Source organism: Engraulis encrasicolus, chromosome 3, assembly GCF_034702125.1.
Source record: "Engraulis encrasicolus isolate BLACKSEA-1 chromosome 3, IST_EnEncr_1.0, whole genome shotgun sequence".
Lineage (NCBI taxonomy): Eukaryota > Metazoa > Chordata > Actinopteri > Clupeiformes > Engraulidae > Engraulis > Engraulis encrasicolus.
Window position 1 is genome coordinate 6,953,124 of NC_085859.1, and position 27,823 is coordinate 6,980,946.

Consider the following 27,823-nt stretch of genomic DNA (forward strand, 5'->3'; position numbering starts at 1 on the left):
GCTGATGAATGTTCATTTCCTTAATAAATGACTCTGTGATGCGGTAATGTTAAGAGTTTGTTCGTTATGATGGAGATGATATCAATGTCGACGTGTAAAATGACAATTGAATTATGCTCATTATCACCTGTGTTAGCGCCTCCATTATGACATCGGTCCTCTCCTTCAATTGGGTAGACGTAGAGGGGAAACGTTTCACATTACAAGTGTTGATGACAGTGACTTGTAGGCCTACAATAAACACCCACCACAGACATACTTTTATTCATACTTTTTTGAAAATACTTAATGTTAGTCTTTAAATAAGTGAAGTTCAAGTGTGGTAAAATGCCCCCCTTTCTGTCACATCAACTCGGAAATGAATTCAATTGCCTTTCTTGCATGTCCTTGAGGGCACTGTGTAGAAAAAAAATAGAATCTATCTCTAGAATCAATGAAAACTTATTATAGTAGTTTGTTTAGAGATCCACTGAAATGAGAGGATTCTGTAATGGAATGCACGCTGCTTTGTCTTACTAAACATAGCCACTAGATGGCAGCAGTACTTCATGAATACACCACAGCCTGAGTGCGTTTTAATATGTGACCTTGCCTCCTCCACCTACCTCCTCCACTTGCTTCTCGTCATGATGACATCACTGACAACAGCATTATATTTCAATATCTGGCAAAAGCTCAATTGTAAAGTCTTTTTCTCATTTGCAATTGGGATGGTGAACGAAAAACAGTCCCTCAAAAGTTATTGTGGCGAGACTGACAGCTGGGAAACTTTATCGTTTTCTCCACGGAGGAGGGGCCAGGAGGCGGGACGAGGAGACAAGCACAAGTGGAGGAGGCAAGGTCACATATTGGGATGCATACCACAAGACAGAAGAACATTAGGCTTGTTCATGACGACGCAGTACGATTTTTGCTAGGCAGTGGGCATGCGCACTTTGCCAGTTTGATGCATTCTTGCGCATGCCCACTGAGCAAAAATCATACTGCTTCGTCACGAACGAGCCTATTAGTGTATCAGCCTAATTACTGTAGTCACGCCCAGTGATTAGATACTCTTTTGGTGAACTCTACGGAGTATCCAATCACTGGGTTTGTCTAAGAGTATCCAATCACTTGGCGTGACTAATTAGGCTGAATACACTTGGAAGTGTGCGCCCCAGGAGGGCATTCCAATATGCGCCCTTGCGTCCTCCACTTGTGCTTGTGGCCTCACCCCGCCTCCTGGCCCTGCCTCTGGCCCTGCCTCTGTGGAGAAAACAATAACGTTTCCCAGCCTAGCCACAACAACTTTTGATGGACTGTTTTTCATTCACCATCCAGTTTACAAATGAGAAAATGACTTTACAATTGAGCTTTTGCGAAATATTGAAATATAATGCGGTTGTCAGTGATGCCATCACAACGTAGGCCTATTAGGCCTACTTCCTGGTACGAGGCCACAAGCACAAGTGGAGGACGCAAGATCGCATATTGGAATGCACTCTTGTAATTCCTCATTTACTCCCTGCTAATAAAGACAAAAAATGCCTTCCATATTATGCTGAAAGGTCCAATTCAATCAAACAGGCCTCTATTTAGTATTTATTTATTCATTTGCTTTCTTACTTAGGCTGCCAGTGAACACAATTGTGATTTTCAACATCCGAAAGTGACCACAATAGAAATTCCAATATCAGAAGTGAACCCCTTCAACAGTCTCTGTACCAAATCTGATATTTATTTTATACAGGTTTTATTTTATATAGGTCTGTCTGAAGGGAAAAAAAAGTCTCATTTAAATACGGAAGAAACTTCAAAAAAGTGAACAACCCTGAAACTGACAGAATCACGCATATAGACTCCATACTGGAGCCTTTCCTCTTCCACACCACATGGTAGCGCTAAAGAAGCCTGCTGTATTTTGGATGCCAACGATAACAAATGAGATTCAGGAAAGAAGAGGGGTACACGCATAGACTTCCGGTCTGCTGTGCCGCGCGAGAAACAAAACAAAACAACTTCACTGCAAAACGGATAAAGCCAGCACTCTCTCCTAGCTCCTGGATCCGGTACCGAAAACCAAAGGCTAAAAAGACACCTAGTAAGTCCGGTTTGAGAGTGCATGTTGTTGTTTATAATGTTGCTTGAGCATGGTGCGGTCGGTAGACCCCTGTGTAGTTTGTCTTGCATTTATTTCCAGTGATACCGGTACACGCACGGCACATAGGCTAAACCATGCTTGTCCAAACTAAGGCCCGCGGGCCAACTCCGGCCCGCGAGCCCGTTTTTATTGGCCCGCGGCAGATTTTTAAAATGTAATTGAACATGGCCCGCACATTACATTTGACCTACATTGTAACTCTGTTGCAATTCTGACTTTGAACACCAAGTGGCGCTACCCGCTAAAACTTCTCCACTTCCACCTGGCTAGTTGTTTCTTGTTTGTTACAGTAGTAGTCCTATCAGAGAAACGAGGGGAAAATGATGGTTGCTAATAAGTTGCTGCATCCAAAGGAAATATTTTGGCTTGACCACAAATGAGCAATGCCTTCTAACAAACACAGATGAACTAGTTTGCAAAATCCTATGCATGGGAACCCAGACCTGTTCACGGCAGTTCAGGATGACAGGCTGGGAACTAAAGCATGATGCTAAGATATTTTTCAAGTGTCAATTTGGGCGGGTAGTTTGGGTACTTTTTCATCATCTTGTTAAAATAAGATGTAATCGGCGGTTTGGTAGTAATGATATTATGGCATTGTTATGTTAGCGCCGTCCGTCACCAAATAATAGGAGACAGTTACGGCAACAGCTGCTTATAAACACTCCAAACTTAATTAGCGGTTAGCGTTAGCGATTGCTTAGCACTTTTATTTGTAACTTTAGCCCACAGTTGGAATAGTATCATGCTGTACTGTAAGCACATTTCGCACAAGTGACATCATTTTTTGATTGCTTTGTGAATCCATCCTGTAAAATTGCCTCTTTGGCTGTAGCAAGTTAGCTAAACATGCTAGGTTACGACAGAACTAGCTCATTTAAACTGAGTGTGGCACAGAGAGAAGAGCTGCCTTTTTGTTTTCATCCGCTGTAGCAACCCAATGTAAGTAGGCTGCCGGATGTGAGTGCCCGGATATCCGCCCGAGCATGTACGTCTATTTTACCTCAGCTACTCGATTCCGGTCGTGTATTTACGACAGTTTAACCTCAGCTACTTGATTTCGGCAAAGAAAATGGAATCTTGTACAAGAACGACCACTGGCTGGTGTGGCCAGGAGTGGCACTGCAGCTATATCATCCAGCCAAGTAAATAATGAATGGGTGCCAATGGGGCTGTACGCTTCTCATAGAACTATCTGCCCGTGTGATTTTTTCCCTGGAAACAATGGAGTCGCGTTCGATAGATATGAGTAAGTGAAAGCATTTGCCGGCACGTTTGCATCTTGTCAAGTGTTAGATTCGTGAAAATGACCCTTATTTCAACTATAGCAATGACATAACACGTGACAATCGACTTTACGGCACTACGCCACCCAGGTAGCAAAGTTTATCTGGTCCATGGTTGGCCCGATCCTTTTTTCGCGAGTGATAACAGTCGGTCCGATTCTGGCTTTGTCCGCGGCCCAATAATGGTCCTATGACCGTATGCCGACAGTGTCGGCTCAGTGTTGGCTCAGTTACTGCATGAGACTGACAGTTATTTTCAGTGTCGGCAGAGTGTTGGCTCAGTTAGGCTAGCCTACTGCATGAAGTGACAGTTATTTTCAGTGTTCTATGAAGTGTTGGCTGAGTCACGGTAACCAGTGTTCCAGCCGAGCCGACTCTCAGCCGACAGTGCCGACATTCTGCCAAGATTGGGCCGACTGTTCTTAACGGTTTTTGCTACCTGGGCATTTGTTTTGTAGTTTTAAGTCTGACTTCAGATGTCGATGTGTTTAAAGTTATGTTAGGATTGTTGCGGACACCTGTTATTTATTGCATTTAAGGTGGTGGAAAAGCGGCATGTGTACATGGGGTAAAGGAAATGACTGCGCTCATCCTTAAGAATTTGGGCACCTTCAATTAACATGTTGGACGGCGGTGGGGGGTTTTGAGGTGTGTGACCGTAGATGTCTCTGCTAGGATCAGTCAGAGTACGTCTCTCGTCAGCTCTGGTCGTGAATAGTCGCAGAGATTCCTCAGCCAGCAGGTATAGCCGAATGCTAGCGTGTTGCAGGACAAAACTAACACGTCTTTGGGAGAACAAAGCCATGTCAGGAACCTTTAACTTCACTTCTAATACAACTTCCATGATAAGGTACAGAATGTGCACACACCTTTACAAACCAGAGAACAGAACCGTCACAAATCCCTGCTGAGCCATTTAGCCCAATAGGCTCCCATTCATCTTTTACTTGGCTGCGTTCGCCAACGGGGCTACATGGGAGCCTTGGTCTCATTACCGCGCTTCAGCGGCCCGGGGCCGCCCGGGGCTCAGGAGAGTGGCCGGCTCGGAGCTGCCGGCCCCGGGCCATTTTTTGCCTGATCGGACTCATAGCCGACCCCAGGCACATTCAGGTACACGCCTTGTTTGTGAAACGTCAGTCGCACAGCCCACTTTCGCCCCAAATCACAGAAGGACAACAACAGAACAACGACAAAGAAGGAGAAGAAAATTGAGCAAACTCTGCTGGAGCAGGTCGCCGTTTGGCTCGTAGCCTACGGACAAAGACGACAAGAACTGCAAAGAAAATGGCTTGCCTTTCAAGAACAGTTTTATTAGCCTACATGGCAAAGTTGTCGATTCAGAAGCTGTATGGGACGCAGCGCATGTTAAGAAGACAAAGACGCATGAAAAACAAGTTTTTCCATGAAAAGAGCTAACTTAGAAAGAACTGGTCTTGTGTTGGGGACGTACAAATGTAGCCTATTTAGACCGTCGGTTTAATTCGAGGGAACAAAGAACACAGCGACAAAACAGATTTCCTCTCTATCCGGCTGGAGAATAACGCCATTGTTTACTTGAAGTAGCGGCGGCCGCTTAAGGTTAAGTAACTGTGGATTGAAAGAACATAAAAACGTTCCGTAAAAAACTGTAAAAAGCTAAGAATCTCAGCTTTCGAACAAGCCCTAACACATGTCTGTAGGTCTAGGTTAAGGAGATCGCTGGCTGTTAGGAAAAAAATGACGAGATAAAAAAAATAATTGGAAAGCGCTATTTTTTCACTTGCAACAGCGGCCGCTTACAGTTTAATAACTTTTGAATGAAAGAACATAAAAACGTTCCGTAAAAAACTGTAAAAAGCTAAGAATCTCAGCTTTCGAACAAGCCCTAACACATGTCTGTAGGAGAAGGAGATCGCTGGTTATTTATATATTTAGACCTATATATCTTTTAGATTAGGACTCTTTAGCTTAGATTCACCATGGCGTGAAAGCACAGGGGGACTTATCGCTAAATTCTGGGCAAATTATTAGTTTGGGGTGTTTGGCTTTCTTATGGCATAATTTCATAAGATGCAACTTTGGCACTTCTGTTTGTGTTTTTAAAGTTATTTAGCCAACATAACTTTTTTGTTGTTATCAGGGCATCATGGGCACCACACACTTAAACTTGGGATGTCATAGCTAAGTCATGTCGGCTTTTTTCTGCTTTTAGCCGCCAACTCTTGTGCCATTATCGTGATTTGGCATGCTTTCCACTGGACACCAATACAAAGTGTCTCACAAATACTCACACATGACATTTATGTCGGCTTATTTAGCTTTTGCGCTATTATCGCCGAAGGTCTGGTAGGCTATATCGCACGTGGGCTATATCGCCCGAGGTTGACCCCGCCTCCGAGCCTCAGCGGTGCTTGCTGGCCCATCGAATTCGACGGGCCAGGGAAAGCGGCCCTTAGCCCCACAACCTGGCCCGGCGGCCATCTTTAGCACCTAGCCCCCTTTTGATGAGATCACCGTCAGCCCGCTTTTGTCCGGGACAGCCCGGGGCTGGCCCTGCAGTGAGACCAAGGCTATTAGAGAGACGCCTATCTCATAGCTTAGAGAATTTCTGATTTCGGTCGGATTTGAGTCTGACTGAAGATGGAGGAAGGGACATAGGTGCCGTGCGTAAAGAGCCCACAGCGCATCGCCGTTTCGGCGACACCAGAGAGTTCCTTGATCTCCCAATCAAAAGAATAGCCCCGGTGACCAATAACATCAATATAATAATAATTATAATAATTAAAAAAATGAAATCATAACTTAAAACCGAATTGATTTGGGTGTGAAAATTAAACTGTCTCAACCGGGCACCCAAAGGGAATCCATCAAAAGATAACGGCGTCACAGACAGGAATAGCCCGTTTCGGAAGAGTTTACCCAGTCTAAATGTAGCTAGCACTCGGGAAGTTTCTGATTTTTACTCCTTAGCCTACATTAGTGAAACATAACATCAGGATATCCTACAAGTTAAAAGAATATCTGGGCATAGCCTTCTCTCTGAGTTAGAAAACAGCAGCTATGCCGCATATTGTGTAGTTATTATTTGGTGGTGCAAAAACAATACGCGAAACCATGCCGCATATTGTGCCATTATTATTGGTGATGCCGAAACAACAAAGCCAGATTGGTGACTAGAGCCTGCCTAGTACATTTAAACATAGCCTACTCATTTGATTGTGCCGTACCGTACATTTAAAAGTGTCAGTGCAGAATTAAACTGGGCGCGGAATATAAATATTGGAGCCATTCTCCCTCCGTGTCTAGATACAGTCAGAGGCGCGCGCGCACGCTCTTATTTCTGTATTATATGAAAATATCCTAAAACGGTCACAACATCAGAGGACCTTCGTGGTGGAGGATACTTGCGGCGGGGGCCGAGACCGAGTTGTTACGGGACACTCTTAATATTATTGAAGGGACAGACCATGCTCGATACTTTACCCGGTCTAAATGTATCACTCGAAAAGTTATGCCGCATATTTGTGCAGATTATTTGGTGATGCCAACAACACGTGAAACTAGGCACATCGGAGACTAGAGCCTATCATTTAGACATAGCCTATTCATTCAGACATAGCCTATTCATTCAAACTTAAAAGTGTCAGCACAGAATCAAACGGGACGCTGAAATATTGGAGCCAGTAACTTCGTGTCCTGTGGATATTGTGAGCTGTGTAGCCAATTAATTTCTCTCCTATCTCTTTGCTCATCAAGCCTCCGATCTCCAAAAACACACGGGCACTCAGGATAACTGTTTCACGAGCTGTTTAAATAATGTGATGCACGTTCTTCATGACATGGCATGGTTTGGCCACCCTAAATTCAACATAACTGCATTCGCACATCTCGTTAAAACATCCATGATGGAATGGTCACTCTTAATGTGCAAGTATTAGATATGAAAAAAAAAATCCTAAAACGGTCACAACACCAGAGGACCCGTGGTGGTGTGGTGGATATTTGCGGCGGGGCCCGAGGCCGAGTTGTTACGGTAGGCTACACTCATATTATAGAAGGGACAGTCAGGCGACACAGCGCGACTCACATCGGGTAGCTGTGGTACCGCAAAGCATTCCTGATAGTGGAAATGAATGCAAATGCGTGCAAATACTCGGGCGGATATCCGTGCACTCACATCCGGCAGCCTACTTACATTGGGTTGCTACATCCCTGCCTGCGTGCGTCTGAGAGAGAGACACTTGATCTGATTGGATCAGCGCGAGTTTCACATTAACCCATGAAGTGCCGGGGAACAGCAAGTAGTGGCTATAATAAGAATTATTAAATACAAATAAAACGGCATATAAACATGGATTGATTGATTGTAGGCAATAATACAATATCAATTTAATAAATCGTGTTAGTGAAGGCTTCTAGCCCTACCGTGTATTACTGAACCTTTCCCAGTTGAAACTAACCACCAGATCTAATAGTGTAAGCAGATGCAAGCAGTCATAATGCCTGCTGCTGAAGGAATGTGAAACAACTTATGCATCGTTTCTTAAGTCGAATGTTTCTATCTGAATATATTGGAACTATTTCATTATGCATTACAGGCCTACAGGCCTTTGAGAAACAGTTGGCTATCAAGTAGTAGTAGTATTTTGACTGTTGCACATTATTTGCAAAACCACAAATTTTAATGAACATTTAAAACGTGAAGCGACACAGATGATACCATGGGATGGTCTGTTTGTTTAGCCCAGGGGTGTCCAAACTTTTTTTAGTGAGGGCCGAATACAGGAAAATGAACAAGGGGCCGGGCTGCACTTTAGCGGTGACATAGCCTATTGTGTGATGACCGGTGGTACCAAATACACAAAGGAGACAAAAGCTGTCTGGTAGCCCATGATTTAGGCTATTTCCAATATTTTCAAGAGGCAATGTAAGAAAAGGTAACAATTGCATCAATATTATTGTGTCAGTGTATGAATTATCCAAATGTACACGGTTAACAATTAAGCTTATTATTAATTGTTATTAATTATTATTAAATTGATATTGTATTATTGCCTACAATCAATCAATCCATGTTTATATGCCGTTTTATTTGTATTTAATAATTCTTAAGTTGTATTATCATCAAATGATAACCAGGAGGACCTGGGTTCAGGATTCAGCAATGTCACTGACTGTGGTGCATTTTAAATTAATCAGCTACACGAGTAAAACAATACTGTCACTGCAACACCGGTAGGCTATTGTGGAGGCACGCCTAACCTTATTCAGAGCCACGTAGCTTAAACAGTTAACAGTTTGTGCTAAGGGGTTTAGCTAATTCTCCAGATAATTCATAATAAACTGTTACACCATTTTAGTTATTTGGCTTTTAAAACAACAGCCTGGTCATCGAGCATTGGGGCTTCACGTTGGGGGTTGTTTGTTGCACGTCACCCCACTTTAAAAAAAACAAAGCCACACCTCTGTTTGCAGCCCTGGTTTAAAGTCAAACACTTTGAGGATCATTAGTGGCCCCCTGCTCCTGCTGAAACGTTGATCTTTAGGGCAGTCATAGGTAAGCGGTTAGGGCGTCAGACTTGTAACCCAAAGGTTGCCAGTTCGGCTCTTGATCAGGGTGGTTGGGGGAGTAATCGACCAGTCCTCTCCCCCATCCACCTCCATGACTGAGGTACCCTGAGCATGGTACCGTCCCGCTGCACTGCACACTAGGGGCGGCATTGAGGGCTGCCCCCTTGCACGGGTGAGGCTGCATAAATGCAATTTCGCTGTGTGCAGTGTTCATTTGTGTGCAGTGGAGTGCTGTGTCACAATGACAATGGGAGTTGTTGGAGTTTCCCAGTTGGGCTTTCACTTCACTTTCACTTTAAAGGGACACTGTGGAGGAAATGGTCAAAAATGGTACTGCAACTATGCTGCACATTGAAACTGGGTTGCCAATTGCCAAGTTTGATCTTTACATGAAAGTTTTCTAGGTAATTAACACATATTTTCTAGTATGGTCCAAGTAGAGTCATTTTTGCAGCTAAAATGGCTATTTTTGGAAATTCAAAATGGCTGACCATGGAGAAGACCCCCCCCCCTTTTCATGTATGAAAAGTGCAATTTTCACAGTCATAATGTATACTAAGAATTTGATGGTGGTGGTAAGTAATCATGAAAAAGGTAGTGAATGGGCAGCATGAATTCTGGAAATAAACAACTAAAAATCTCACTCAGCGTCCCTTGAAGTCTAAAGTTTGTTTCTTTCTGCTTTCTTCACAGCCGATAATCCTGGTTTATAGAAATGAAGAGGGGATGATGGCAACGGCTAAAAGTGTCCCACAACACTGACAGCAGCCTGACTGAGTTGCTGCTCTACACCCAGTTAAAGCTCCAGCATTGAAACCCAACCCAACCCAACCCCACACCCCTTTCCCATCATCCTTTGCTTCACCACCTTCACATTCCAACGGAAACAGCAGAAGCTGGTCATTCACGTAAAACAATACTCAACAGCTTGTTATTCTTTGAGGCGCGGACCGCGGAATTAAAGCTCCTGCATTGAACCGCTGGTTAGTCTGACCCAAAGGATACAGCAGGAGCTGGTTATTCTGGATACAACAGGAGTTGGTTATTCTGGATACAGCAGGAGCTGGTTACTCTGTGAGGTGCCCAGTTAAAGCTCCTGCATTGGCATTGGGACCCGCGTCCTGAACATGCCAGCGGAATGTTTACTGTCAGTGAAGGAGGAGCCAGAAGAAGAGGACTTTGATGACTTCCTATACTCTTATATACTTTCAAATCCAATAAAGGATGAGAAGCCTAAATTGGAACCAATCTTTAAATCTGAAGTGGACGAGTCGCATGCTGTTCCCACCCAAGATTTTCTGAGGGCTGCTGATGTTAAAAAAGAGGAGGAGGAGGAAGAGGAAGATGAGATTGGACAGCTCCATGAAGATCATACGTATGCAAAATGTAAGTCAAGTTGCACACACATAAACACACTCTCGCACACCAGCAACACTGCAGTCAGAGATCTTATAGAGGGAGATACTTTAGGCTAGTTCTTTTCTGGACCGGTATCCATGAGATGGGTGAGCGCCTCTTTAGGAGACCTTAGGTTAGGAATATAGGCTTGAGAATAGTTAGGCTTGAGAATATATGGAGTCCCCTTAGCGCTGTAGAAGGCAGCAGCGCACTTCTTTTGCAAACACCATAAAAAGAGAAGAAGGAGGGGACAACGCCCCTTTAGGAGACCGAATTTGAGCACTCGCTTTTGCCAAAGAAAATGGAATACTGTACAAGAACGACCACTAGCTGGTGTGGCCAGGAGTGGCACTGCAGCTATGTTATCGCAGCCAAGTAAATAATGAATGGGTGCCAATGGGGCTGTACGCTTCTCATAGAACTATCTGCCCGTGTGATTTTTTTCCCTGGAAACAATGAAGTCGCGTTCGCCAACGGGGCTATAATGGGAGCCAATGAGAGATACCTTTCTCATAGCTTAGAGAATCTCTGCTTTTGCATTGGGTGGGCGGAGTTTGACATCTTTCTCTCTTTATACGATGTTTGCTGCAGTGTTTCCTTAGCTACATTGGGATGCCGCTCTTGGCAACGTTCCTTGCCGTCTTGCACAGCTTGTAGCAATAGCTAAACTACAGCTCCCAGCATGCCCGAAAACAGGCTACACTCGGATGACTGGCCCCTCCCTCAAATCGAGAGTGAGAAGAGACTTCACTTGCATTCAGTGTTGCCAGATTAGGTGATTTCCCGCACATTTGGGCTGCTTAGGATAGCCGCCTGCAGGTAAAAATGGCACTTGAGTTTCCTTCCAGGTGGATTTTGAGCATTTTTTTGGGTCTGGAAATCATCAGTGTCATCTGGCAACCCTGGTTGCATTGGTGCATAAGGTGCATGGTCCTATTTGGTCCTACTAATATCAAGGCTGAATGATTAAGGAAGCATAAGCTTAGTGCCCTATCCTCCTATGTAAACCTTTCCTAGTCTGTTTCTCCCTTAATATTGGTGTCAGATTCACACAAATGCAGTTCTGGGGTGCTACCTGGCTACTAAACAGACACAGCAAGTATGATTGAAATCTATCTCAAGCGGGTCCCAAAGTGTCTGATTTCACGTGAAATGACCCATACTTCATATCTATATGTTGGCTGTAACAAGTTTTGATGGTGGTGAAAACAAATGTCCCTTTGGGGACAATAAAGGCTATCTATCTAAATGTCAAAAAGCCTTGCATCTTTGGGGACGACTGTATAGAAGTCCTGTCGGAGTTCATCAACTTCCAGGTGAGTTTTCCTTCGATTGCTTTCTGCGCGGGCAAAGAGAATGCACTTTCTCACAGGCACGTTAATCGGGAACATTGTATTCATGAATCAGGAATCGGGAACATTGTATTGGAATGAATAAAAAATAAATCAAATGAATTAAACGTGGTCATAATGGTACTTACACCACCATAGTACACTACTATGATATAACACAGGGCTTAGTAATGCACTTGGTCATAATGGTACTTACACCACCATAGTACACTACTATGATATAACACAGGGCTTAGTAATGCACTTGGTCATAATGGTACTTACACCACCATAGTACACTACTATGATATAACACAGGGCTTAGTAATGCACTTGGTCATTACACTACTATGATATAACACAGGGCTTAGTAATGCACTTGGTCATAATGGTACTTATACCACCATAGTACACTACTATGATATAACACAGGGCTTAGTAATGCACTTGGTCATTACACTACTATGATATAACACAGGGCTTAGTAATGCACTTGGTCATAATGGTACTTATACCACCATAGTACACTACTATGATATAACACAGGGCTTAGTAATGCACTTGGTCATAATGGTACTTACACCACCATAGTACACTACTATGATATAACACAGGGCTTAGTAATGCACTTGGTCATAATGGTACTTATACCACCATAGTACACTACTATGATATAACACAGGGCTTAGTAATGCACCTGGTCATAATGGTACTTATACCACCATAGTACACTACTATGATATAACACAGGGCTTAGTGATGCACTTGGTCATAATGGTACTTATACCACCATAGTACACTACTATAACACAGGGCTTAGTAATGCACTTGGTCATTACACTACTATGATATAACACAGGGCTTAGTAATGCACTTGGTCATTACACTACTATGATATAACACAGGGCTTAGTAATGCACTTGGTCATTACACTACTATGATATAACACAGGGCTTAGTAATGCACTTGGTCATTACACTACTATGATATAACACAGGGCTTAGTAATGCACTTGGTCATAATGGTACTTACACCACCATAGTACACTACTATGATATAACACAGGGCTTAGTAATGCACTTGGTCATTACACTACTATGATATAACACAGGGCTTAGTAATGCACCTTGTCATTACACTACTATGATATAACACAGGGCTTAGTAATGCACTTGGTCATTACACTACTATGATATAACACAGGGCTTAGTAATGCACTTGGTCATTACACTACGTAAGGGTTAACGTTCGGCGAGAAGGTCGCTACCGTGGAATAGCAGCACGACAGAGAGAATCTTTAGACCCCGACGCGGAGCGGAGGGGTCTTGTTCTCTCTGAAGTGCTGCTATTCCACAAAGCGACCGACTCGCCGAAAGTTAACCCGCTTATTATATGGATATACTTAAATGATTCACACATGCGGGGACATTTCTTTAGACCTATTTAATGTTAAGATTGTTGCTGCGCAAAACAAAACAGAGCCGTTGTGGAACACCGCTAGGCAACAGCTAGGTAGGCTAGCCAGGACAGGTGTTGTCTATCACAGCAGCTGATTAGAGTGACAAAAGACGTACCGGACCCCCTGCGGAGTGATATGAAACATTCGCTTTAGCCACTGACTTGTATACAAGCCAGTGGCTTTAGCAGTGAACGTCTTGTTGCCATTGACAGCGGTAGCCAGGACAACGGGTGCTGTCTATCACAGCAGCTGATTAGAGTCTTGTTGAAAAGTCGCTTTAGCAGTGAAAAGTCTTGTTGCCATTGACAGCGGTCTGTTATAGACCAACCCGTCCGTTATCGAAAAATAACAGACGTCCGAACGTTGGGGAGCCCCGTTGAAATGAATGGAGCATTCGACAGATGACGTCACAACCATATAATAATATGATATAACACAGGGCTTAGTGGAGCTGCATGCATGCTGCTGGTGTGTGAGGGCTTTTATCATTGATTACATCATGAAATTAAAAATGTATTGCTCTACGAATAGCAAATATGTCACCATCTCTCATTGAACTCCATTGATTTTCATTGTGTTACTTTCCATGATTACAATGACCCTAAACATACACCTAAGGCCAAAGTTGATTTTCTGGAGGGCTGTGAGTGAATCAGTGATTAAGTATGACACCCGATCTGTGTATTTGAAGTGTTCTGAAGTGACTTATTTGCTCATTTTCACATTATGTTCGATAGGAGACAAAACTTTTGTCTTGTGAAAAACTGCCCTGTCTGTGTTCATTAAAGGGTCAATCTTTCTTTGGTGCATGAAATTTATTTTTGTACATACATTTTCATTCGAGAGGGTTGTAGCTTTCATATGAGTGACTTCTGAAGCCAAGTGATTAATTGAAAGTCAGGTTATTAGCTGTTATTCCAAACAGATGGGTAGGCGACAACTCTTTTGGAGGCGAGTGTAGTGTATCTGTGTTGTAGACATAGTTGAACAAAATGACCAGAATTAAAAAAAAAATAATTAGCCTAACACATAGTTTATTTTGGCGAGATAAAAAAAAATGGCTAGTTGAGCTTCTGTATGGCTGGTATGAAAAAATGTCCACTAGCCAAATTCCTACAAATATAAAACTCCTACAAAGTCAGGATCTGGATATTTCATCATCTGTGCATTGTATTACACACAGTATTTGAGTTTTATTATAGCCAGTTAAACCACTTCATCACGTCACGTCTCGAGTTACTTCCTGGGCTGGAGAATCAAAACATACTTGCCTTGCTAGCTAGCCTATTCCTAAACATATGATGGAAGGATTATGAGTTTTGCTGCCTTGTTGTGATGAAAAACAGCATGCAACACAGCAGGAAGTAACCTACTTTTGGGTGAGTACATTGGCACGTCTACTTTTATCTACAGAACGAAAACTGCCAGTCAAGTGGCATTAGCCAGCTAGCATTTCAGATGCTCTGAACTGCCTGACCAGGTGATTTTTGCATGAAAATAGTTTACTTGGAAGCTACTGGAGTTTCTTTGTTCTTTGGGCGTGAAAATGCATTTAGACCCACAACTAAACTCGGGGAGTCAGAGCTCACCCGTGACAAAAAAAAGCTTTATCTCAGTTTGAATGTTGAAAATCGCTATTTTTACCTAAACCAGTGCTCTCTTAACCCTCTAGCTACCATAACGGCCGTGAACGTCCGGCTGGATCTGTACCACAACGGCCGCGGCCGGCTGGAATATTTTCATACGAAAATACGGCTGAACGGCCGTCATCATGCAGTTTTTCCAGCTTTCAAACACTTTGGCTCAATATTACAGACCCTCCTCGATATATTTTCAGTATAAAAACTATATGTTTATATTATTTTATTTTTCAGTAATTTAGATTTTATTTCGAGATGCGCCGCTTTATGCAACTTGGCAATCTGTCGTCAATTCAAATGACGGTCGTCCGAGATTGAAAGGCTACAAACACAACCATTCTGTTTCTACAACCAATATACACTAAATATGAAAACTTCCAACCCTCTTCGATCTATTTTCATGGTCAACAGCACATGTTTATGACTATTTAGGCTATTTTTAGATCATGTTGTTTTATTAGGCTTATGAGATGGTGTTCAACTGTGATGGGTTCTGCCATGGTCCTAAATAGCAAACACAACTGTCCAGCCGATGTCTACACGCTACATATTAAAAATGTAAATGGTCTTCGGTGTGTTTTCAGAGTCAAACCATATGTTGGTATCCAACTATCTTAGTTTCCTGGAACAACGAACAGCGACAGCTCTGTGCAATAGGCGCATCGTGTGAAGGAAGCGCAGCAGGACAATAGGCTACCCATTTTGGGTGTCAGGGCAAAGGCCAAGACTCGTTCATCCCGGGCTGGGCTTCAGTTCCCCGTTGGTCGTGTGCACAGGCTGCTGCGTAAAGGCAACTATGGTGAGCGCGTGGGAGCTGGCGCACCCGTCTACCTGGCTGCAGTGCTCGAGTACTTGACCGCTGAGATCTTGGAGTTGGCTGGCAACGCCGCTCGTGACAACAAGAAGACTCGTATCATTCCCCGCCATCTGCAGCTGGCCGTGCGCAACGACGAGGAGTTGAACAAAGTGCACCTTTTTATATTTTATTACAAAGAGTGAGAAAAATATATTTTTATAACAGAAATAATTCACGGCAAACAGAAATAATTCACGGCAAACAGAAACAACAAGAAATCACAGCAAACCATGCAAAATAAATCAAAATCCAGTACACACATACAGTTAAATAAGAAACTAGATAATTGAATAAAATAATGAAAAAAAGGAAATTAGGCACAGCAAACGAAAGAAAACGAAAATCAAAACATGAGGTAAACCAACCCCAGAGGCTCAGCTCAGTGCAGTCCCCTAGGTATCCCCACACTCACACGCACCAACGTACGCACACGCACACACACTGTGGAATGGCTCACACACCAGCTCACACCGAGCCGAGCGCCCACACACACACACACACACACACTGAACTAAAGCGCGCCAACGCGCACACACACACAAATGTCCAATTTCCCGAGGCCGGAGCAGCAGCCGAGATACGGGTTCCCGGCGTCCAGAGGCACCACACAACCGGGGCTAAAAGTCGCCGCTCGTGCACCTAAACGCGTGGTGTGTCTGACCACGGCCACACGGATACAACCTGCGAGGGAGGAGGAGAGCGTTAGCCAAGCTAGCAGGACACCCACTATCACACGATTCTGCTGCCGAGAGGTTACCTTACCCGGAGATGAGGGTGCACCGATGCGCAATTCTCACAGTCGGAGTGCCAATACAGAGGTACAAGGCCGAGGCGCCGGTAGCGACCACACGCTGAAACCATAATAATGGCCGTCGTTAGCAACCATGGTAAGAAAACAAACAGTCAGAGCTGGGTAAAGGCACAAGCTAACCCACTATAATACATACCGGCGTGCAGGAGACGGGGAAAAGTGCAAGGTAACCGTTGGTATTGTCCACCGAAGTCCTTGCCAGTGGAGAAGCAAGAGATCACTCTAGGTCATCAGAGAAAGCAGTAGTCCATTCGCTTCTCCCCTTGTTCTAGTCCGGAAGAAGGATGGGAGCTTGCGACTCTGTGTCGACTATCGCCTGTTAAATGGCCGAACTCGGAAGGACGCCTTTCCGCTCCCTCGGATCGAGGAGACATTGGACATGTTGGCAGGTGCCCGCTGGTTTTCTACAATGGACTTAGCCAGTGGGTACAACCAAGTCCCCGTGACAGAAGGTGATCGGGCCAAAACGGCATTCTGTACCCCCTTCGGGTTGTTCGAATGGAACAGAATGCCTTTTGGCCTGTGCAATGCACCAGGTACATTTCAACGATTAATGCAACGTATGTTCGGCGACCAACAGTGTCATTCCGTTCTACTGTATCTTGACGACATTGTGATCTTCTCGTCCACCGTGGCGCAACATCTACAGCGCCTGGAGATGGTCTTGACCCGGTTGCAGTCGGAGGGGCTGAAGGCTAAATTAGGGAAGTGCGCGTTCTTTAAGCCGGAGGTTCAGTATTTGGGACATGTGATCTCTCAGCACGGTGTCTCTACCGACCCTGGCAAGGTGGAGGCAGTGTCCACATGGCGGCGACCTGCCAATGTGTCGGAGCTCCGATCATTCCTAGGCTTCGCCAGCTATTATCGACGATTCGTCGAAGGATTCGCAAAGCTGGCCGCGCCGTTGCATCGATTGGTGGCCACCTTGAACGGGAGCCGTTCCCGTCGGCCCTCGGGGCAGCAGTTTCTTGATGCATGGTCAGAGGATTGCGAAAGAAGTTTTGAGGAACTCAAGGGGAGGCTCGTGTCGGCGCCGGTACTGGCGTACGCGGACTTTAGCCGCCCATTTATTCTTGAGGTCGACGCCAGCCATTGTGGACTGGGCGCGGTCCTCTCGCAGGAGGTGGACGGCAAAGTCCGACCGGTGGCATACGCCAGTAGAACGTTAAGACCTACAGAGCGGAATATGAACAATTACAGTTCTATGAAGCTCGAGTTCCTCGCCCTAAAATGGGCCGTCACCGAGAAGTTTCGCGAATATCTCTTGGGCCAGAAGTGTGTCGTGTACACTGATAATAACCCCCTGAGTCACCTCACTACTTCCAAACTCGGGGCGGTCGAACACCGGTGGGCCGCACAGCTTGCATCATTTGATTTTGAATTAAAGTACCGCTCGGGTAAATCTAACGGTAATGCGGACGGCCTGTCGCGGCAGGATCAGCCAGACCAAGAAGACGTGAGTGACCTGGTTCCGGGTACAGCGGTCCCTAGATTGCTGCAACAGGTAGCGGCTCAGGGAGATGGCGGCACAGCCTCTCAGTCCAGTGTCTCGGGGTCGTCCCCCCACGCTTTGCCGGCTCTGCGCACTCTGCAAGCAAGCGACCCGGTTGGTCAGCTGCAACCGGCCGCTGTCCCGGGGGGTAGCATCACCGCCTCTCAGTTGGTTGTTTCGGTGCTGCCCTCCCACCCTTTGCCGGACCTGTGCGCTCTGCAAGAAGGAGACCCTGTTATCCAGCCGATTCTGGCCTTCTGGAAGGCGCGTCGGCGGCCTACTCGTGAGGAACGGGAAGCCCTGTCACCCTTGGCCTTGATCCTGTTGCGGCAGTGGAAACGTTTCGTGGAGAACGATGGAGTCCTTTACCGGAGAGTGCTACACCCCAGTGGCCGTGATGAGTGCCTCCAGCTGGTTTTGCCGGCTGCCCTGCAATCAGAGGTCCTAAACCAGCTCCACGAGCACCATGGCCACCAGGGGATTAATCGAACACTGGAGTTGGTTGGGCAACGGTGTTACTGGCCCCGCATGTTTGCGGAGGTGCGCCGATGGTGTGAAAAGTGCCTTAGGTGCCAAGAGTCCAAAGGGGAGCCTCCTCTAGCCGCCGCGTATATGGGCCACCTACTGGCATCGCGGCCCAACGAAGTGGTAGCTGTGGATTTCACGCTTTTGGAGCCCACGTCGGGGGGGGTGGAGAACGTTTTAGTCATCACGGACGTCTTCAGTAAGTATTCCATCGCCGTCCCCACCCGGGATCAGCGGGCCTCGACGGTCGCCCAGGTCTTGCTTGTGGAATGGTTCTACCGGTTCGGAATTCCTGGTCGGCTCCACTCCGACCAGGGGCGCTGTTTCGAGGGCACCCTGATTCAGCAGCTTTGCGGGCTGTACGGGGTCCAGAAGTCCCGAACCACCCCGTACCACCCGGCCGGGAACGGCCAATGTGAGCGATTTAACCGCACTCTACACAACCTCCTGCGTACCCTACCGGTCTCTCGGAAGCGTGACTGGGCAACTTGCCTGCCGCACGTAATCTTCTGTTATAATACCACCCCGCATCAAGCGACAGGAGAATCGCCACACTTCCTTATGTTCGGCCAAGAGCCACAGCTACCCGTAGACTTCCTCCTGGGCCGAGTTCGGCCACCGGTCCATGGTCGAGTGTGCGACTGGATACAGGAGCATCAGGCCCGGCTTCAAGTGGCATTTGATGGGGCTCGGGAGCGTTTGGCCGCAGCGGCGGAATATCGCAAGGACAGACATGATGCACGGGTGAAGACTGCTGTTTTAGAAGTAGGGCAACGGGTATATGTACGCAACCTCGGCGTGCGAGGTCGAAATAAAATCCAAGATGTGTGGAACTCCCAGGTACACATGGTGGTGCGTACCCCTTCGGAGACCGGAGCCGTGTACACGATCGCCCCCGTCAACGATCCAACGAAGCTGAAGCCCGTTCACCGCAGCATGCTGAAAGGAGTGGTGGGCCCCCTAGCCCCCGACACCCCCCCGGGGTCGGGCCGACCAGGCGAACCTACCCCTGTCGACTCAGGGGAGCTATCGAGCGAAGAAGATATCCTTCTTGGGGAGCAGGTGGGTGATGCTGGCTTGGGTGTCCCAGCAGAGCCCCATGCACCCCAGGGTGGCACCTCAGGAGGAAACGAAGGGCAGCGTCGGACTTCGCAGGCTTCCCCCAGCAGTTCGGCCGCTCAGCTACCCGGTCGTGGCACTAGCAGCAGCGAGGTGCCCCCACGCCGGACTTCCCGGTCTAACGCGGGACAACACTCTAATCCCCATCGGCTGCCTGGTGGGGCGACTCCAAACTTTTGATGGAATTTTGGATCTGGGAGTGGGGGGGAAGGCGTACCTGCATCGTCGGGCCGACGATTCAACATGTGGGGGGTAGATTGTAGTGGAGCGCTGCTCCTTTAAGGGAAAGTCTGACGCTGCGGCACACGTCACCACGCCGCTCGTAGAGGCTTATGGGAAGTCTCTTCATAAATACTGCCAGTGGCTAGCATTCGGTAAGCCTGCAAAGTCCCCCTTTGCGCGTTTCATCGCCACCGGCGAATGCTGTGGTTGCTTCTCCCCTCATCGTCGAGAGGAGTGCGGTGTCCAGTTCAGATCTAGGAGATGTGGACCATTTCTTGTCGCTGTGAGTATGTGGACCATCTCTTGTCGCTGTTTATGTGCTAGCCAGCGGCTAGTGGCTAACTTCGCGTCTGCTGTTCTATAGGTTGTGATTCCAACTTGGCGTCTCTTACTTGGCTAGAGTGATCTCTTGCTTCTCCACTGGCAAGGACTTCGGTGGACAATACCAACGGTTACCTTGCACTTTTCCCGTCTCCTGCACGCCGGTATGTATTATAGTGGGTTAGCTTGTGCCTTTACCCAGCTCTGACTGTTTGTTTTCTTACCATGGTTGCTAACGACGGCCATTATTATGGTTTCAGCGTGTGGTCGCTACCGGCGCCTCGGCCGTGTACCTCTGTATTGGCACTCCGACTGTGAGAATTGCGCATCGGTGCACCCTCATCTCCGGGTAAGGTAACCTCTCGGCAGCAGAATCGTGTGATAGTGGGTGTCCTGCTAGCTTGGCTAACGCTCTCCTCCTCCCTCGCAGGTTGTATCCGTGTGGCCGTGGTCAGACACACCACGCGTTTAGGTGCACGAGCGGCGACTTTTAGCCCCGGTTGTGTGGTGCCTCTGGACGCCGGGAACCCGTATCTCGGCTGCTGCTCCGGCCTCGGGAAATTGGACATTTGTGTGTGTGTGCGCGTTGGCGCGCTTTAGTTCAGTGTGTGTGTGTGTGTGTGTGTGTGTGTGTGTGGGCGCTCGGCTCGGTGTGAGCTGGTGTGTGAGCCATTCCACAGTGTGTGTGCGTGTGCGTACGTTGGTGCGTGTGAGTGTGGGGATACCTAGGGGACTGCACTGAGCTGAGCCTCTGGGGTTGGTTTACCTCATGTTTTGATTTTCGTTTTCTTTCGTTTGCTGTGCCTAATTTCCTTTTTTTCATTATTTCATTCAATTATCTAGTTTCTTATTTAACTGCATGTGTGTACTGGATTTTGATTTATTTTGCATGGTTTGCTGTGATTTCTTGTTGTTTCTGTTTGCCGTGAATTATTTCTGTTTGTCGTGAACTATTTCTTTACTTTTTCTTTTGTTAATCCTGAGGTGTGCCATTCGCCCTATTGTGTTAGCCGTGCCAGCCCCTAGTGACAAAGTCTGACAACCTGAGTGTAGGTTCTAAGGCCTTAGGCCTACCAGGTGTGTTGTTTATTGTGAATTAAGGAACATACTTTGGGGCAGGTGTTTACAGATCCGCGGGTGTGGTGGCAGCACACCCACCCCTGCACTGTACTGTGAACGTGAACATACTTTGGGACAAGTGTTTATCTATCTGCGGGTGATTGCGACAGGACACCCACCCCACTGCACTTTGTGAATTGTGAGTACCTTTTTATATTTTATTACAAAGAGTGAGAAAAATATATTTTTATAACGAAAAGAATAATAAAGATTTGAATTATTAATTGTCACCACTGTGTCTGCCTCCATTGTGCACGAACCTGTGTTTGCCTGGTAATCTATTGTGCGGGTACATTGTGTGTTGGTCCGGGGTATCTGTAACTACCCCTAATTCATTTCCTCCGGGGGCTCCACCCCCGGGGGTGGCGTAGTCGAACTACTTCCTGTAACGGTCTCACCCACTACATCAGCTTTGGCAAAGCAGTCTAGGACTGTTACTACACCACGTTGTCCTTCATAAAAATATGCGTGAAGACGTTGAGTTGAATGCTACCTTCCAATAATAGCCTACCAGCGTGGTGTTTGTAGCACTTCAATTCCGTATTAAGCTGGGCTTACACTGTGCGACTTTTGCCCCGATTTGGCACTCGCACGACTTTTTGAGAGTCGGGCGGATTTCTTGCTCAATCGCAGGTCAATCGTGAGTCTCGCATCGTGCAGGGTACATGGGGTAACGACAAGTGATTTTGCCTCACGATCGTGCAATCGCAGGGTCGCAAGAAAATCAAAACGGTTTGAAATTCTGGTCGTGGGTCGTGGCTCGTGCGGAAATCGCACAGTTAAAGCAGTGCTACGACCCGATTTGACACTTCACATGCACAAATGAATAGGGCCGTGCGATTCGCTGCTGTAGCGCGACCTCATCTCCACCTCAGGTGCGCATGTTCCCTCCCCTGCAAACCGGGGAAACATGCCTGTCGCGTCGTACTGTGGAAGCATTTCGCTCGCATCCCACTGTCGGCTCGTGTAGTGTGAGGACGTGAGTCGTGAGTTGTGAACTTTTAAACAGTGAAATTCCATCGTGCAGTGTGAGCAGAAGCTTAAGACCCACGAGTGAAAATATCGCACAGTGTATGCCTGGCTTTAGTCGGTGATGCCTGGCGCATCTTACCTGTGCCAAATTGGGGGGAGGGGGGGGACTTCCTTAGAGCTCCATTCATGTCCTGTCTGCTATCGCGGACACTTCTACGGTTATCCTTACACGTCTTTGGCATGGTTCAGTTCAAACATTATTAGCCAGTGTAGTCCATTACAGTTATCACATATGATCCATAGTCTTACCGCTTGAAAACAGGACTTCTGGGTGAACGACATTTGTTGTCGTCACATGTTCATTGTTCAACTTTGACCCTGGATGGATGGATGGATGGATGGATGGATGGATGGACGGAAGGATAGATAGATACATAGATAGGTCAATAGATAGATAGATAGATAGGCCTAAAGATATAGATATATAGATAGATAGGCCTAGATAATATCGGATTTTATCACATTTTTATCATTTAATCCACATCAAAGGCACTCTATGGGAATACTGAACAATTAATTATCCATAAATGATATACCATTTGAAAGTGTGTTTTCTCTACTTTAATATGAAAGTAACTTGTAATTGATACTTTTCATTTCTTTTCAAGTTATTTGACATTATTTAAAATATGACCAAAATGTCAATTTTTCCTTAGAATTCTTGGTAGAGTTCCGGCCTATTCAAAAAAATTCTGATAGCTAGAGGGTTAAAGTGAAATAACTTCGAAATAACTTTCGAACAAGCCCTGACATGTGTCTATGGATGTGTGAAGACAAAATATTCGGCGGGTGTTCAAAAAATTACATAAAATGATGAAATTGGCTGGGAGTCTACGGCTGAATTCCAAAAAACGGCTGGTATTGAATGTGTTAAAGTGATGCTTAACATTACAACATTACTTTTTTTTAAAGTAAGGCATTACACTACTTTTGCATTACTTTTAGTTACTCTAGCTAAAATGACAAAACCAACATTTTCAGGAATTGTGTCTTACCCATATACAATACCTAACATTGATTCACCAATACAATGATTAATCCTTTCTCTTCTTACCACACCTTACCATGCACACCAGCGCCTGTTCCCTGCCAGCCTCTTCAACTCCGTAGCATACTGCATTCTCACATTTGGTATAGGCCTACACTAAGGGCCAAAACATACCAAGGCGGAACGGAACGGTCACGGGACGAACGCGGTCTTTCTGCTTAGTTTTGGCCAGCGTGTTTTTCTCTGCCTTTCACACTGACAGCGTCGGCGTGCGCGGCCAGTCCTATTCAAAACCCTCCCCACAGCCAAAGCTAGCATGCTACTTTGCCATTCATTTGAATGAGACACCGCCGGTCGCCGGCGTGAAAAATACGCTCGAGTTCTATTTTCCAAATGCAGCGCGGCGCGGAGTCGGCTCCCGTGCCGCTGACGCTCGACTACCGCCGGTTTCAATGTATTTTCTCCGACGCCGGTAAAAAACGTGGCCGTTCCGCGACGCTTTACCGCCCTGGTGTGCAAGACCCCTAAGGCTGTCAACTAATATTCAACGTTCGAATTCGAGTTCGAATAGTGCTAGAAAATACAAATTCGAATGTGGAAGTTAAAGGGCTCTGCCGCTATTCTGGGGCTTAATACAGTTAAAATCCAGGGTCAGGGCCAGGGTTTATAAAGCTGGTAATGTGTCTTATTTTTTATGTAAGCCACTGTCTTGCTTTAAGACAAGGTAAAAGAGGGGGCATGTCGCTAAGCTAGTGAAAGTCAATGGATCCGTGTAGCATGCTACATGCTACAGTGATCCATCGACTTTCACTAGCTTAGCTACATACTTCCTCTTTTAACTTGTCTTAAAGCAAGACAACGTTTAACATGAAAAGTTAGACACTTTACCACCTTTATTAACCCCGGCCAACGATTTTAACTGTATTAACCCCTTGCCCTTAAGGGCTATTTTTGAGTGTTTTTGAGGTTTTGCACAATGTCTACTTAAATGGTTCCTGTGCCTGCACTCTTTGACCTATCATGAAGTGGCTGGTACCATTTGAAAGTAGAGACTCTGTAGAATCCACAGGAAGTGACAGGAAGATGTTGTGATGTACTGCCAAGGACTTACAGGGGTTTGAACATCTTTTTTTTCTGACAGGCGGTTTTAGAAACTCTTGGAAATTACTACATTTCAGCAGTTTAGCTGATACATTTTGCCTTGGAAACAAATTTGATACTTACTCACAGGTCTACAGAAGCTGTTTGTCAAAGGGGATATTTTTACAGCTACAGTGCCCTCCATAATTATTGGCACCCCTGGTTGAGATGTGTTTTTTAGCTTCCAATTATTATTTTTTTTTTCTAAATAATATGGGACCTTAATGGAAAAAAAGAGAAAAATCCAACCTTCAATACAAGTGCATTTATTCAGTGGGGAAAAAATCCCACATAAAGAAATAATTATTTGACATCAAATAATGTGTGTCACAATTATTAGCACCCCTGGTGTTAATATTTTGTACAACCCCCTTTTGCCAACAAAACAGCACCTAATCTTCTCCTATAAGAAGCCATTCCCTACGTTGACAACTTCTCCGCTTTCTGGAACCGCCGAAACCTCTTCGCACGAGATGGAAGGCACTTAAACAGATCTGGCGCTCGTCTCCTCGCGACCAACCTAGAGCTGACCCTCGAAGCCCATCGGTCCTTGGATTGACTAACAGGTGTTTCAAATCCAAAGCACTACACCAATTTAGACACTGCGTGCCCAATAGAGAGTTCCCCACTAGCTATCCACGCTGTCACTACCCGTAGGAAAGCTCGCAGATATAGACCCTCTGGTTGTGTACACAACAACCTAATTACGATTGCACCTGATACCAGGGCTCCAGACTAACTTTTTGCACTGGTTGCACTGGTGCGCCTAAAAATTTTTTTTAGGTGCACCAGCACAAAATTTAGGTGCACCCACATGTTTTTACCTAGGCCCACACACACACGCACCTCAGCTTTAATTTTCAAAAAAATAAATATATATAATAATAGTAATAATAATAGTAGGCCTATAATAATAATTATTATTATCATTATTATTATTTGAAAAGACCTGGAGCCTTCCTTGTGCTATAGGCTATCCAAATGTGCTCCTTAGAAGACATGACAGTAGGCCTACCTAACTAGGTCTACCACATCTTGGCTACAGGTAGGCCTATGCTAAGCTTTAATTTTCTGCAATAAGACTAGGCTACACACACGACACAAGCACAGGGTTCCACATTGCCTATTCATTCCAATATGAAGATAGATAGAAAGTTAGTTAGGCTATATAGGCCTAGTTAGTTAGACAGATAGATAGATTTCAGACCCAGTTAAAAATGCATGGTTTTTCAAATTATTAAGTTAGACACTAACATGTTTTCAGTGGAATCCGAGGTAAATTGGGTTTTGTATTTCCCCATTTTTGAGCGCTCTGCATGATGATTGTGGACGGTATCAAGCGCTATACAAACACGACAGCACAATTCCGTGCGCTCTCTCTCGCTCTCTCGGTGCCTGAACGATGCCTTGCCGACAGATAGGCAGTAATACTAGGTTATGTAGTCGCTATAAAAAAAACTTTCACAGAAGTTCCGAGAGATAGCGTGTCACCTGTTGTTTGGCCAGCTCTGCCCGCACAGCAACGGGCCATTCTCCGCGCACCCGTCTGCGTTTATGTTGTGGCCAATTGTGTTTGTGTGGCTATGTTTAAAACATCCTCAAGCCATTTCGTTTTTCCAGGGATTGTAACACTCTCGTCTGTTTCAACAGACGTTGAGAACACTAACTCGCTAGCAGCACATGTGAACTCGCTCGGATACCGGTAGTTTAGCAACTTCGAAGTCGAACATTCTATTCTGAAACGTCGCCACCGGGCTGCCTGTCAGCGAGAGGGAGAAAAGTACAGCGGAGTTGAAGGAATGACCGCATTGACGCGTTTTATTTTGAGATGAGTCACTACTGCAGACTGGCTAATAATTGTATGCCCATTAAAATGGGTGTTTAGCATTGCCTATTCATTTTGTTCTACTGATGGCTGGTCGCACCGGTGCGCCTAAAAATATGTTTTAGGCGCACTACTGAAAAAAATGGGCGCATGTGCGACCAAATTGGGCGCACTCTGGAGCCCTGACCTGAACGCATAAACAATAGCTCTACTACTTTGAATGTTAATGCTGCATTACTTAACGTGCAGTCCTTGACCAACAAAAGCTTCGTAGTAAACCAGCTGGTCTCGGACAAAAACATAAGCTTTATGTTCCTTACCGAAACATGGCTTAAAGACGACGGGGCTGCTACTTTTATTGAGGCTTGCCCTTCCGATTACAAATTCCTTCACGCCCCGAGACCAAAGAAACGAGGCGGAGGCGTAGCCATACTTTTCTCCAACAAATTTAATTGTACTAAGATTAATCTGGGCTCTTTCTCTTCATTTGAATACTTGGCAATGAGGGTCCAAGCAAACCTCAAACTGATCATTATTGTTCTGTACCGTCCACCGAAATTCTCTTCGTCATTTCTATCTGATTTCTCCGCCTTCATGTCGGACGTACTTACTAACTATGACAAAGCAATAATTGCTGGCGACTTTAATATCCACGTAAATAAATCAGATGACGCAATAGCCAAGTCTTTCTTAGACACATTAAATGGATTCGGTCTCGTCCAGAATGTTACAGAACAGCCTACCCATCGAAAAGGCAACACACTTGACCTTGTTATTTCACATGCACTTGATATCAACAATATATCGGTCACGGACGTCGGCCTCTCTCCGACCACCACTGTGTGTTTTTTGATTTTGACATTTCAACACAAATTAGCACACCCAACAATGTCATTCACAGACGACGCATTAATGCCTCTGCTGAGCTTAAGATTTCAGACCTCATCAAATCAGGTGACCTACTAAATGGTCACTGCACACCTGATGAAATGGTTGATAGCTTCAACAACAACTTAAGAGGAATTCTAGATAACATAGCTCCAATTAGAACGACGACAAGAACCAGAGCTAGGTATTCACCTTGGATGAATGACTCACTTAGAGCCTTAAAAAGAAAATGCAGAGTAACCGAGCGTCTTTGGAGGAAAACTAAATTAGAAGTCCACAGACAATCCCTTAGGGATGAGATCTCCTCCTACAATAATGCGGTACGCTCAGAGAGAAAAGCATATTTTTCCAAAATCATAACAGACAACCAGCATAATGCGAAAGTTCTTTTTTCCACTATTGACCACCTGCTTAATCCAACACATAGCAATAACAACCTAAATGCAGCATCACATGCCAAGTGCGAGGAATTTGCTAGATTTTTTAATAAAAAGATTGCCGACATTAGAGAAGGCATCCAAGGTGGAAACGCAGCAACCTCTGTCGCCCACTCAGGCGATACACCGAGGGGAGGGTTAAACCCCCCTAGGAGACCTGAGAGCTTCCAAAAGTTTTGTCCAATTACAGAGGACGTAAATAAATCAGATGACGCAATAGCCAAGTCTTTCTTAGACAATTAAA

The 27,823-nt window shown here is 45.5% G+C and overlaps 1 pseudogene; it reads left to right on the forward strand.

Annotated features, from left to right (window-relative positions):
* Positions 1-27,823, forward strand: part of LOC134446489 (oocyte zinc finger protein XlCOF6-like) — an 87,600-nt pseudogene that overhangs the window by 58,222 nt on the left and 1,555 nt on the right.